Source organism: Rattus norvegicus, chromosome 2 (assembly GCF_021556685.1).
Source record: "Rattus norvegicus strain SHRSP/BbbUtx chromosome 2, alternate assembly SHRSP_T2T, whole genome shotgun sequence".
In the NCBI taxonomy this organism is placed as follows: Eukaryota; Metazoa; Chordata; class Mammalia; order Rodentia; family Muridae; genus Rattus; species Rattus norvegicus.
The window spans coordinates 198,825,805-198,839,452 of NC_141535.1; the positions used below are offsets into that span (position 1 = coordinate 198,825,805).

The window sequence follows — 13,648 nt, forward strand, 5'->3', positions numbered from 1 at the left end:
CAGCAGGCTGGGTTTAGGGTCCCAGCTGGAGTCCTGGCACTGCTTCTGATGGTTTAATCTGAGCAAATGAGAACTTCCTTCAGCTCATTCTGTTCTGCAAAACCAAGGAAATCGTCTAGACCAGCACTGTCCAGCAGGGCCTTGTGCAATGATGGGAGAAGTCTCTGTTCTGTGTCTACAGCAGACATTGGTCACCTGAAGTGTGGCTGATGGGACAAAGGGGTTGCATTTATGTTTTTACCTCCATTCTAATTCATGCAGCCAATGATCACCCTACTGGACGGCAGAGGCCTAGACTTGGTCACTCAGTCAATAAGCATGAGTATCTGCTAAGTATCACATGAGATGAAGGTGGGCAAGGTGGGTCACTACTATGTCTTGTCCTCCAGGATTTAGCACAGAGGAAGACTAAATAAGTTCTTGCTAATGATATGCAAAACCTACCACGTACAAAGGAGCGAGTGGTGAGCAGAGGACATCTTATCTGTGTTCTGAAATTATATGCATTTAACTCAGCTAATACATTTTCCATCTAGCTTTTTATCAATTCTATTTCTCAGCATAGATACTGTCACCCAGAAATAATTCTCTCTAACCTGTACCACGAGCACTCTCATTTTGTAATTACTCCATGACTGGTTGGTTAACTCACTCATTCAATATGTTGTATTTTCTTTGCTAGGTAGGCACATGTGAAAAGGAATTTGAATGTCTGAAAAAGGATCTCAGAGTTCCATAGTGAAATACAGGATGTATTTATTTTGTCAGGAAATGACATACCATGTGATAAGTTCATTTCAGGAATATTATGAGATGATGATATTTCACTGCCTATATAGCCCAGTCAGCAGCACTGTCTTGTATGAACAGTACTGCATGCTTGCCCATTAAAAACCACTGTCAAGGGGCTAGGGAGATGGTTCAATGGCTAAGAATATTTATTATTCTGTCAGAAGATGGGAGTTCAGATCCTAGCAACCACATCAAGGGACTCAGAAACATCTGTAACTCCAGCTCCTGGCTCCTTGGGTACCCCAGATTGATATGTGTATATGTACACTAAAACACACACACACACACACACACACACACACACACACACACACACACACACACACACACACACAGAGAGAGAGAGAGAGAGAGAGAGAGAGAGAGAGAGAGAGAGAGAGAGAGATCAAAAAATCTGGCTCATAAACTTTGTAACAGAGTATATTTAGAAAAAATGTCCTGAGATATTTTTCAGAAAAAGACTCTTTTATAGGGTGCTTGGACATAAATGTTTCCTGGTTTTCAATTTGCTTTTCTCTTTCCTGCTAGTAATGTCTAGTGACAGAATGAAGTACAGTATTTTTCTGTGTTAGATGATCTTGTCTTCCACATAAAAATGGATGTGCTGTCCCTTCACATTTATTAGATACATACATTTCTACCTTCATTATTCTTTTTTCATTGACTAGAATATCACTATGAAAACCCATTAGAGGGTTTAAAGAAACCAAGAGCAGAATCTTCTCAGAGCATGAGTGCAGAGAAAGGGAAAGGCATTTAGAGACCACCCTGCAGAGGTCCACACAGGAGGCAGCAGTTCCTTCCAGATAAACAGAAGACTTTGTGGAGGATGTGGTACTGAGGGAGACCTTGAGCCTTGAAGGAAGTGTGAGATCTGCAAAGGCGAGGAAGGAAGCAGGGCCATTTCTGAGACAGGAAAGCATGAAGTTAGAGAGGAATTCAAGTTTAAACACAAGAAAAATGAACTGCAAAACTAGAGGAAAATCAGGTTGCGAATATAGATTGTGGTCACATCCTGGGTTTCCAATGTCAGGCTTGGGGAGTCCAGACTTCATTTGTAATCTTTAAAGCATTGAACAAGGACGTGAGAGAAGCACAGGTATTCATTGGTATATTAGTCCGGGACTAGGATGCAGTTGGCAGAGGACTTGTTAGTGTGCACAGAGCCAGGGGTTTTATCCTCTAGGTGGCTGCTTAAAATCCCAGAATTTGAGAGGTGGAGGCAGGAGGATGAGAAATTGAAGGTAATCTTCAGCTACAAAGAGGCCAGTTTTGATAGTATTTAAGATATGATGGGATGGAGAAAAGGTAAGCCTCGGGACCCATACATAAGGCTACTTAATCACAGAAGGGCATACAGTCCCTCTGCCCTAGGAACTAGTAGGAACTGGTGGAGAAGAACGGGCTTGTGAAAGGCTATTGAAACACCACAATCCACAGGACCTACCAGCCCAATTAGAAATTGACCCAATATCCCAAACCTTCTTCATATATGGTGGCATTCTTCAATGTGGTGGCATTTCCAAATGCAGGAGGAGAAACAGACAGACAAAAATATGTTCTGACAAGGGAGAAGCATATTTCTATTGCATTCTGGAAGCGTGTGTCTGTGTGTGTATAGAAGTTCATTGAGGACGTCGTATTGGATCTAGTAACAATGGGTGCCTTGGTGCTTGTGTCTAATGTTGTTTCTCTTATTACTTAAGCATATTTATGTTCTCAGATGGATGAGTTACAGGAGAAACGCTTCCTGTAACCTTAACTTGACCTTCCTTGTTAGTGGAGTGTTTAAGGTATATAGATTTTCTTACCTCATTCAACGTCTTTAACCAAGGAGATTCTCAAAATAGCACAAAAGATCTCTATTTTTAACTACAGAAAGTTCTCACCCCAGGAAGGACTTAAGGTTTTTTTGCTCAGAATCTCTTTAAACATTCAAAATGAAGGACGTTTTAGATTTATCTTATAGTGTTAATAAATTTAAAACCAATAGTTTGGAGACAATGTCATGGAGTGAAAAATACAGCTTCCCAGTTGCATTTTTTTTCTTAAGAAGTATTGATTTTAAAATAAAAGATAAATAAATGTAAAACAACAGTTTTTAAAAATAGGTTTTTATGACCCCTTCCTGGTGCCATGCAGGACCTGAGCGGGAGACCACACTGGAGATGACCCCTGCCCTGTGCCACAAGGCAGGAAATAACACTCCTGAGAGTACTCCTGAGGTGACCCCAGACACCCAGAGGCCCTCAGCACCCCCAAGATGAGCAGGCAAATGGTGAGGAGATGGAGAAAGAGAAGCAGAAGGAGTGGGCACAATGACGAGAGGCAGAGCTGGGGACTGGAAGGTAGTGAGGAACAGCCTGGTGTGAGAAGCCGGTGATGCCACCCAGGGCCATGGTGAGGTCCAGGCCTGTGCTGTCACTGAGGGCCACGTTCAGCTCTGTGGCCCTGCAGCAGCAGGGGTCTGTTATCACCAAAGGCCAGGTCTGGGCTGCTACCTGGGGCCATGTTGATTGTCTGAAGGCTATGCAGAACCCCTCCCCTGGGCATCATGGGTGAGCTGGCCTTGAGGGTGTGAGAGGAGCAGAGCTGGCCCCTCACTGGCTTGTAATGGTGAGCTTGGGAGAGCACAGAAGAGTTGGCCCTGGTGGTGGGGGTTGCAGGTGAGCCAGCCAAGGCCTGAGAACTGGCACTGCCCCTTGCTGGCTGCAGCATTGGATGACCTAGCCTGAGGCAGGACTGCCAAGCTCGGTCCAGTGGGATGGGAGAGCTTTGAGGCTGACCTGCTCAGACACTTCTCAGGCCCAGATTCAGGGTTTTTGAGATAGCTAACTCCAACATCTCCCCCATTGATGAACTGCTGGCGTCTGTGAAGTGACTGGCCCTACAGATCCAACCCCACAACACAGGGCAACAATAGGCTATCTGGGAGGAGTCTCAGTCAGGTTTCACTATTGACAAAGTAGCAGAAGCCAGAGCCTCAAACCAGACCAATGACTCTTTCCCAGGAACGTTTGTAAGCGAAAACCTGAAGACAGAAGGGTGCACTATGGGACACGCTACAGCTTCCACAGTGAGAACTTTTTTCTTTTGGTGGGGGAGGTTGTCAAGGCAGAGTGTGGGTATGAAGGGGCAGGATGACAAAGTGGGATCTGAGTGTATGATGTGACATTCACAAAGAATGGACAAAAAGGTTTTTTAAAGGCTTTTAAACAAGAGTTTGTAAAAAAAAATGACTAGTCTTACTTACTCTGGGAACAGTTGAATGAGGAAGACTTGTTATCCCAAGTGAAGGCATTTATAACACAAAGTGTCTCAAGCAATTCTTTACTCTCTATTTATTATGGTTTTGCACTTTTTGACCTGAAATTACAGTAGAAATAGACAGTGGCTCCATCTAGAAGAGCATTTATAAAGCCATTGTTAGCTTTCCTAATTTTATCAGTTTGATTTATTTATTTATTTATTTATTTATTTATTTATTTATTTATTTTTTGGTTCTTTTTTTTGGAGCTGGGGACCGAACCCAGGGCCTTGCGCTTCCTAGGCAAGCGCTCTACCACTGAGCTAAATCCCCAACCCCTATCAGTTTTATTTTTAAATTTATTAATTGAGTGTGGCTGTCTTGCCTGCACGCTTGTTTTTTGTTTTTGTTTTTCCATCATCTGCATACAGTGCCCCAGAGGCCAGAGGAGGGCGCCAGATTCCCTAGAACTGACATTCCAGATGGTTGTGAGCCGCCATGTTGGTGCTGGGAGTTGGAACCTTGCAGAGCTGCCAGTGCTCCTAACCACTGAGCCATCTCTCCAGTCCCCAACCTTCCTAATTTTGGGGGACTGTTTGGTTAACTGAGAGGGAGAGGGGGATCCAGACTTAAGCTGTGTTGAGACACCTAGTATCATTTCCTTTCTTTGGCACATTTCAAAATACTGGGGAAGGATGAGTGATTTCAGGCAGGAACCGGTGCTTGCTAGGTCAGTTTGCTCAAGAGAGAAAGTAACAGAATCGTGATGGCTGAGCCTGGAAGCAAAAACCCTAACATGAACAATAAGAAAGGAAACTATTTTCTGCCTATCTGGAAAAAGGAAGCAAACGTAACTGATTTGAAAGCAAGTTCTGTTGAAAGTATCCAGTGTTTTGCCTTAAACTTAGTTTTGTTTTTAGTGAAGTCTTTAGCATGTCTTAACGAATCCAGTACTTTCATTTGCAGAGCCTCTTTTCCGGGCACATTTGTTTGCCTTGCATTAGTGTGACAAGTTTGTGTCAGAGCAAGAGTGATGTCCTGCCTCCAGAGAGGGGGTGGGGGTGAGTAGTTGTGTGCTCTAGGGCATTTTCAGCTTGGCCGTTTGTGACCCCTTTCTGCCTGAGGCATCTCTGTGCAACCCCGGTCATGTATGGTCTGATCTGCTGTGATTTTATGACTTCCCTTATAAGGCAGGAAGTGCTTCTTTCCTTCATCTGGTGGGCTTAAACTCTGGAAAGGCTAGTTCTGGAATGACAGTAATGTCAGCAAGCTGTTGTCAAACAGTTACTGCGTACTAGGCATGGCTTTAGCCTCAGTAGTTTATGGATTCATGGATTTAGACACCGCATTGAATGAGTTAGTCATTAGGTCTTCCATTTTCCAGATGAATTAATTGAGGCACAGATGAGGCTACTTTCCCGAGGTTACCTAGTAATTAGGTAACAGAAGCTCTGGGGTTTTCTAAATTATGGTCGAAATAAGTAGGGCTTCATGTTCAGTTAGTTAAGAATTCATTCCACTTGTTTATTTGTATATATGAATATGCATATATATATGGAAAGAGAGGGAGGGAGAGAGAGAGAGAGAGAGAGAGAGAGAGAGAGAGAGAGAGAATCGAGTTCCTGCACTCATGAAACGTCCATTATGAAGTGAGGTAGGTTTAAACACACAAGCAAAAAACAGGACAATAGCGGATACTAAGTCGTGTGGAACTCGGTGAAGAAAAGTAAACCAGTTAAGCTGCCTAGTTTATGCGAAACCGAGTACAGCGAGAGCAGTGAGGGCCTCTTTTTATACGTTGGTCCAGATGGACTTCGAATGATTGCAGTGCCATGGCCAGAGGGGTGGGAGAGTCTTTTAGGCAGGGCAGTGACAAGGGCTGAGAGGAAGGCAGGGAGGCGTTTGTCACTTTTTAAGGAACAGAAGGAATAAATGAAGCCATCGACAGGTGGTAAGAATGAAGTCAGACGTGCGGCCAGGAAGCCGGAGGCCATGAAGAAAGTTTAAATTTTATTTTACCGTTTAGGAAGTTATACAAGGGTTCTGAACAAGGCTCTGATTGGCGTTCCACTTTTTCCTTAATTTTATGTTTTGTGGTGCTGGAGACCGTGCTTAGTTAGGTCTTTGCTTGCGTGAGGGAAGCACTTTGTACCATTGAGCTACGTCCTGGGCGCTCTCTCTTGACCCTGCAGAGCACGAAAGTTTAATATTTTCAAATAAGTTACCATATCTGCCAATTAAAAAAAAAACTAAGTAGTACATAAAATTCCAGGCTTCCTTATGGCATTTTAGTGCGAATTTTGTTCCGGCTGCCCGCTGTTCTACACTCTTCTGCTCCTAGGCTCCTATCACCTCTTTCAGGCTTACGTCCACGTCCATGGATAGGAGGCAGCACAGGAGGAATTCAAGAACCTTCTACCTTGATAGAATGCACTTTATTTCCCTCTCCACTCCTTCCCTTAAATGCCTTTTCCCCTCCTGTTTATTGGAAAGCTCACAGGTGCCAGATCCCCTGGAACTGGACCACAGAAGATTGTTTGCTACCGTGTAGGTGCTGGAACTGGATCTTAGTTCTCTAGAAGAGCAGGACACATTCTCATACTGCGGATCCATCTTTCTAGCCCCTAGAGTAGCTCTATAAGAAGCTCCAGTGGCTTAACCCAGGGACATGTTGGTTTTTTTTTTTTTTTTCTTTTTTTTTTTTTTGGAGCTGGGGACCGAACCCAAGGCCTTGCACTTGCTAGGCAAGTGCTCTACCACTGAGCTAAATCCCCAACCCCAACATGTTGGTTTTTAACTTAGGAAATGTTTCCGCAAGTGCCTGACTGTGCTGGACACCTGCCCCTTAGCATTAACTGAGATCTCTTCCCTTCTGTGAGTATATACTCTCTGGTATCTTCTTTATGAAGCTGATGAATGGGAAAATAGAATGGAAGATTGTGTGTGGCAGGATTTAACTGTCCAGACCTCAATGTTGTCTTTTCCTACCTATAGTTCTTTGGCTACAGTGGTCAAATGGCTGCGTCCAACTGCAGGAGATGCTGGGAAATGTAGTTCAGTGATGAGCCCGAGAGGAAAACAGAACTGCTTGGCAAATAGTTGACTGTTCTTTGGCTGGATGAGCATAAATTAGTAAACACACAAACGTAACTCACAATAAATGCTGGAAATCAAAACCGGTATTCTGTGTAAGAATGGGGCATGGCAGGGTGATATTTAAGTATTGAAGCCTCACGATACAAAAGCAAAAGGCAGTGGGCAGAGGAGATTGTGGGGATGCACAAAAGTGTATGCCCCGAGATAGGAGGCAGCGCGGGGGGGGGGGAATTCAAGAACCTAAAGAGGAGCAGTGTGTGCAAGTGCAGGAGCAGTGGTGTGGGATGAGGTCTGACAGGTGAGCGAGGCCACATCATACTAGAGTCGTCAGAGGTCATAGCGATAGCAAGGCATGGCATGACTAGTGTTTCTAGGAAGAGTAAAACAGGACCCTTGCTGGGCCACCTTCAGTGGGAGGTCTCAGTTGCCCCCGTATTCCACAGTGAGTGTTTGCAATTGATCAGCAGGGAGAGCAGTTAGAGAAGTACTGAGAAGGAGACCTGTGAGGCTGAGTGCCGCAGCTCAGAGGCAGAGTTCTTATCTGGCCTATGAGACGGGTTAGAGCCCTAGCAACAAGCAAGCAAACACACAACCCAGTTCTGAGGGCCCTTGCGCCCCTGCCCCTCTTTAGGGCTGTACACCATGTGGGCTGAAGGTGAAGGAGTAGGAACCAGCTGAGTTAGGGAAGTCTTCCTTGGTTGTGAGACTGGGATATGGACACAATGATTTCCCTTCACCTCAGATCTAGTAATGGAGACGTTATGGCAACCACATGGAGAGTTTGACTTGTACCCTCTGAGTCACAGGGATGTTTGGGAAATCGCATACTGGCCTTTCACTGGAAGCCCAGAGGAATGAGATTCTTGGTAGGAGTACACATGTGGGGCCGCTTGAACATGGATCACACTTAAGAGGCTTTCAACCCACAAAAGACAGCATCAGCAGAAAGTGTCCATCTGTGGCTCAGGCTTCGCCCCATGCATGGAACGCACCAGAGGAAGCTGCAGAGGACTCCTCAAGCTGCTCTTAACCGGTTCTGAGCAGCTGGAGTCTATGTCTAGGAACGCTGGGGCAGAGAGCCCGAGAGGCTCAGCTTAGCCTAGGCTATCGTAGACTCTGTCTCGGGAACAAGCTGTCCTATGAGCACGACTCCATTTCCCCTTCTGTGGTCAGAGTATATCACAGTGGGAGGACAGCTCTGCCTGTTAGGGAGGCTTCCCTGGTCCTTATCTTCTTCCTTCCACCTCTGGCTGGTCAAAGGTCAGGAGAGAAAATGAAAGAGAAGACAGCAGGGAGGAGACAGCACCCACTACAAAAGCCACCAGCTCAAGCAAGTTTGGGAGGATATTGGAGAGGAAGCTTTCGCTGAAAAGGAAGTTCAGAGTTCTGCCCCAACATGCCAGACTGGGCATTTTACTATTGAAAGGATGCTATTTCATCACACACACACACACACACACACACACACACACACACACACACACACACACACACAGAGAGAGAGAGAGAAAGGGAAGAGCTTGCCTTTGACACGGGAAAGAACGTCTGTAGTGCTGACTAGAACAGACTGGGAAGTGCAAAGCCATTCTCTCTGTCTTAGGGGAGCTTCTACTCCCATACAGGAGTTATCAAGTTTAAGCAAATGCCTGGGTCATGATGTGGAAATCAAACCAGAAAAATGACTGATGATCAGTTAGGGGCTGATAACTGACCCCTTCACGTCCCAGGTGAATTAGTCACTCTTGCTGCTATGACAAAGTACCTGATGCCAGCATCATGGTTCCCAGCTTCCAGTCTACGGGGGCTGGCTCTGTTGTCCTTGGGATGTGATTAAACACCCAGGCCCAGGAGAGCACAGGAGCAAAACTGCATACTTTATGACCACCCAAAAGCAGGCCCAGAGGTAATGTCCCACAATGGATTGATGGTTCTTAAACATTCAGGTCAGGTCCCCGTTAGTATAGTCCTTGTAGGAAACGCCCTGACAGACACACCCAGAGATGGTCCTTACACATCTCTTGGTTGCTTCTCAGCTCCACCAAGTGTACAGTCGTGATTAACCACAAAGTGAGCTGGGTGACTCAGGGCAAGTTATGTCTCTGCACCTTAGTCTCATCGGCTTGAAGCGAGGATGTATTGGAGACTCTCAGGGAGTTGTGAGGAGGACTAAACAACGCAGCAACCTGTGTTTACTTGAAGGCTGTCTGACCCATAGTAAGGATTCTGAGGTTTCCGTTATTATTTCTATTTTAAAAATTACTATTGTGTCAGACCGAATGTGAGATGGTGTTGTTGTGGACTTCCTTCAACCCACAGAACGTGGAAAGCTGTAGTCAGTGGTAAGTAGAAGGGAGCGAGAGGGACGGTGAGAATTACTCCCAGGTTTTTGACTGGGACACCAGAGTGGATGGAATCTAGACTGAGGAGGGTGGGGAAGTGCTGGCCTCATAGCAACTCCTAGTTACAGATGCTACTAGGGAGGTGTATGCTGGCCTCATAGACACCCCTAGTTACAGATGCTATGAAAAGGCCATGTTTCCACAGCATTGATATTTAAAATGTCTAGGAGAAGTGATCCTTGTGAGCATTGATTCACTATTTTAGAAAATCCGGGGCCAGGGTAGTTAGGTTTTTATTTAGCAATCAGGTTTTTCTTTCAAGAGCCAAGCAGAATGACACAGAATAATAACCCTTGAGGACTGGCCATTGTTAGGATAAACAACCAAGGGAACAAAATTAATTCCCAGCCTGGGGCTGCTGAGCTGGCTTGGCTGTTAACAGCGTCCCCTGTTCTTGCTGAGGACCTGTGTTGGGTTCCAATGTCAGGCGGCTCACAACCACCAGTAATTCTAGCTCCAGAGGATCTGGTAGCTTCTTCTGGTCTCCATGGGTATCCCCACATACCACACACGTACGCGCACACACACACACACACACACACACACGTGCACACACACGCGTGCGCACACACACACATCTAAAACTTTCTAACATTCTAACAGAATTCCTCCTTCCTTTTATCTTCCTCTTCCTTGTTTGTTTCAGGTGCTGGGGTTTGAACTCACAACCTCACGCATGCTAATGCTCTACTACTAAGCTATGTCCCACCCCTGCAAAGCCCTCTCCCAAATTCATTAGTTAATAAATATATAACCAACGACATACATACAGCGATACAGCAGGATCTGTTTTATAATCTTTAGGGCCATCTTTCAAAACCTAACACTACAAATAATATTTTTGGTCCTTTTTTTTGACATCTCATGTGGCTGGTCATTTACCTTAGTTGCATATGTTGGCCTTCGTTGCCAGGGCAACGCCCTTATTCTCACCCTAAAGGCGTCCTGGGGAACACAAGAAGCTTTTGTTCTTTGGCAGCCACTCCCCTTTTCTTTCTTGCCCTCTGGGGAGAGAAAATGAGTGTTGAGAACCGGAGTTGCAGCATCTTGACAGCAGAGGTCGTCAGTCGGTATTACACTGCCTTGGCTTGCTAAGGGGCTGCAGGGGCCTTCGCATCAGATGCTAGGGTTGACTGGTGAATAATGGGCTCTGCTCTTAGGTTTTATAAAGACAAGGAAGCCACCACAAAAACCTCTTTGTAGGTCTTATATGCTATCATTGGGCAGAGCACTCTTCCCAGTTCTTTTCCTTGGCAGCACTTCAAAGAAGCAGAGTCCCACAGGGCTACACTAGTGTGTGTGGGGAATCAGGTGCTCCCTGAGACCCTGACATCTGACTACATTGTCCCCAGCACCTCCAGTGCCTAGGCCTTGCTCCTGAGTCAGGAAGCACTGTTTTCAGTGAGAGGAGCTAATCTCCTGCTGTTTAGCGAGCAGGTTTGCTTTTGTACGTTGCACTAGCCTTCGGTAATCTCATAAAGGGTCTGAGCCAACCCCCAGGATGCAGAGGGGAGAAAATGAGATCAAGTGGTAAAATACTGGGTGAGTTCTCTAGCTGACAGGTAGACAGAAGAGTCAGCCCTGGCATTCACACGGTGAATATTGGCTAACAGAAATACTGCAGAGCTCACGTAGATAGCTATCAGGAAGCAAAGAGCCAACTGTTTAATGTAATTTCATCTCCTTGTTTGTTTGTTTTATGACGGGGTTTCTCAAGCAGCCCTGGCTGTCCTGGAACTCACTCTGTAGACCAAGCTGGGCGTGAAATCAGAGATCTGCTTGCGTCTGCCTCCTGAGTGCTGGGATTAAAGGTGTGAAAATGTTTTCAACCCATCAAACTCTGGGTTATGGCTCCGATGCGACACTCTGCTACTTACGTCATCTGATTTTTAATAGACATGTGTTTTAGCTGTCGGAGTTGGATTCTCAGCCTCAGCTGGTGGCTAGTTTGTGAAGCTGTCTGTCTGTAGGAAGAAGGACCTAGCAGGCTCTTGGGACAATGGTGTCCCTGGCTGTTTCCTTGTGAATGGTCCTACTTTAAGCTTTATCACCGTGGTTGGAGCTGCTCCGTGCCATCTCTGTGTGATGAACTGCATCCCCCAAACCATGCCTGACACAACTCTCCTCTCCTAAGTTGTTGCTATAAGATATTTTGTTATAATACAAGAAGGTCAATTATTAACCACAAGGGTGATAACTGGTTTTGCTGGCTTTGAAAAATGTCCAAGGCTAATGTGTTAGCTGTGATGGTGTGGTACTCTAGAATTTCAGATATGTTGGTGAGGTAGAGAGAAGGGAAAATATTTCCCCTAGTTTATATTGTTATGACTAATTTTTACTGTGCAGTACACTGTGTGCAAAAATCGTATTTCCTTTTTTTATGGCGTCAAAGAGAAACTGCTGCCCAAACTTAAAAAAAAAACTTTCATAATTTTGGAAATGTCCTTAAAATTGTGACACATTTTAAACAGATTTGTTATTTTTATCATGGATTTCAAATCCAATGCTAGTTGTTTGTCTTTCCTGGAATTTCCATTTGTCTTTCCTTTGTCTTTAGAGGAAACATGTTCTCTTCCCCAGGTCGTAGTGTCGATTCACAGCCACTTCAGTTTTCTTCTGGTGGCATCGTGTTGGGACTGGCTGACTTCTATTCCACTTGCTGGTGGCTTGCAGACTAGAACGCCTGCCACCCGGGGTTGCTTTGGGGTGGACTCCTGGGTCTCCCCCATCTCTCATGTTCTTTATTTTCCTCTTTGCTGGTTTGCACCTCATGCCTCTGGGATATTTCCAAGTGTTTCTTCAGCAGCAGCAGCAGCAACAACGGAAACATTCAGGGGAGGAAATTTCTGAGTAGGTGCAAACTGGAAAATATCTTTAGTGGGCTTTCACCCTGATTTATAGTTCATCAGGATACAACATTCTACTTTCAAATAGTTTTGTTTGTTTTAGAGACAATGTCTCTTTATGTAGCCTGAGCTGGCTTGGGACTCACTCTGTAGACCAGGCTGGCTTTTGACTCATGAAATCCACCTGCCTCTACCTCTTGTGTGCTGGGACTAAAGGCATGTCTACCCCCACCCCCACCCCCTAGGGATCTTCAAACCTCTTCCCCCTGAGAACTGAGAAGGCCTGCTCCATTCTCTTCTAGCACAGTGTTTGCAATGAGATGAAGTTTGTCGCAGTGCCTTGAAAAACCTTTCTCTATAAAACCTTGAAAAGCTCTGTGTGCACAAGAACCCCGGTGTGAGGTTGACAGATGCAGATCAAGAAAATGCGTGTCCATGAATGGCAGAATGTTATGCAGACATGGGAGAAACTGCCACTTGGGAAAGTATGGAAAACACTACTGAGTGAAGTAAACTCACCACACAGTGACAGTCCCGTGTGATTCCGCTAAACAGTCTAAGCCATAGGGGTGGGAAGCAGAAGGGAGTTCGAGTGTTAGGGGAGGAGGAGATGGGAGGGTAGTTCACTGGATGGAGATAGAACTTTAATTCTCTGAGCTGAGGAAGCTCTAGATATCAAAACCACGTGCTCGATGTGCTGGCTCATAGCAATACTGCACGACAAGCCAAACGTCTGTTAGAGAGATAGATGGCTGTCATGTTACGTGGTCTTTCCACGGCAGTGAGGATTAATCAACGGTGCGGCGTCTTGCTGCTGTGCTGCTGACAGCTGTAACCCTAGCGCTTGGGAAGCGGAGGGAAGAGGAGCAGAACCGAAGCCCTCAAACCAACTGACAAAGCAAAAGCCTCCTCCAGATCTGGTGTTCCAAGATTTCATGAGGGATGGGCGGAGAGTGCAGAGTGTGGCATGTATGACTTCTTGGTTCAGTTCCTAGCACCACTAAAAATGGTTGGAAGAAAGGACAAAATTAAGTAGAAAGTGAGTTTATGCAGGAAGACAAATTAGCTCACTAGAAACAAAAATGGGTCAAGGCTGGCCAGCAGGCCCCGATTTATAAAATTTTATAGTCCATGCAATGTGTTTTCACTCATTTTGCTTGACATTCATTATTCTCCTTATTGGGAACATCCCAGATGTTCTGTAACTTGTCTGTCTGTGTACGTATGTATGTCTGTTTACCTATCTCTGTATCTATCTCTGTATCTAT

At 45.4% G+C, this 13,648-nt stretch overlaps 1 protein-coding gene across 3 annotated transcripts in view; it reads left to right on the forward strand.

Moving 5' to 3' along the window:
- The first annotated feature begins 3,738 nt into the window (after window positions 1-3,738).
- Window positions 3,739-13,648, forward strand: part of Slc25a54 (solute carrier family 25, member 54) — a 76,089-nt gene continuing 66,179 nt past the window's right edge. Inside the window, exon 1 of one of the 3 annotated variants that reach the window (XM_087634671.1) lies at window positions 3,739-3,868. The gene's annotated coding sequence lies outside the window, so the exon portion shown is untranslated. The remainder of the gene's footprint in view (window positions 3,869-13,648) is intronic. The other 2 variants (XM_087634669.1, XM_087634668.1) reach the window with 2 other exon arrangements.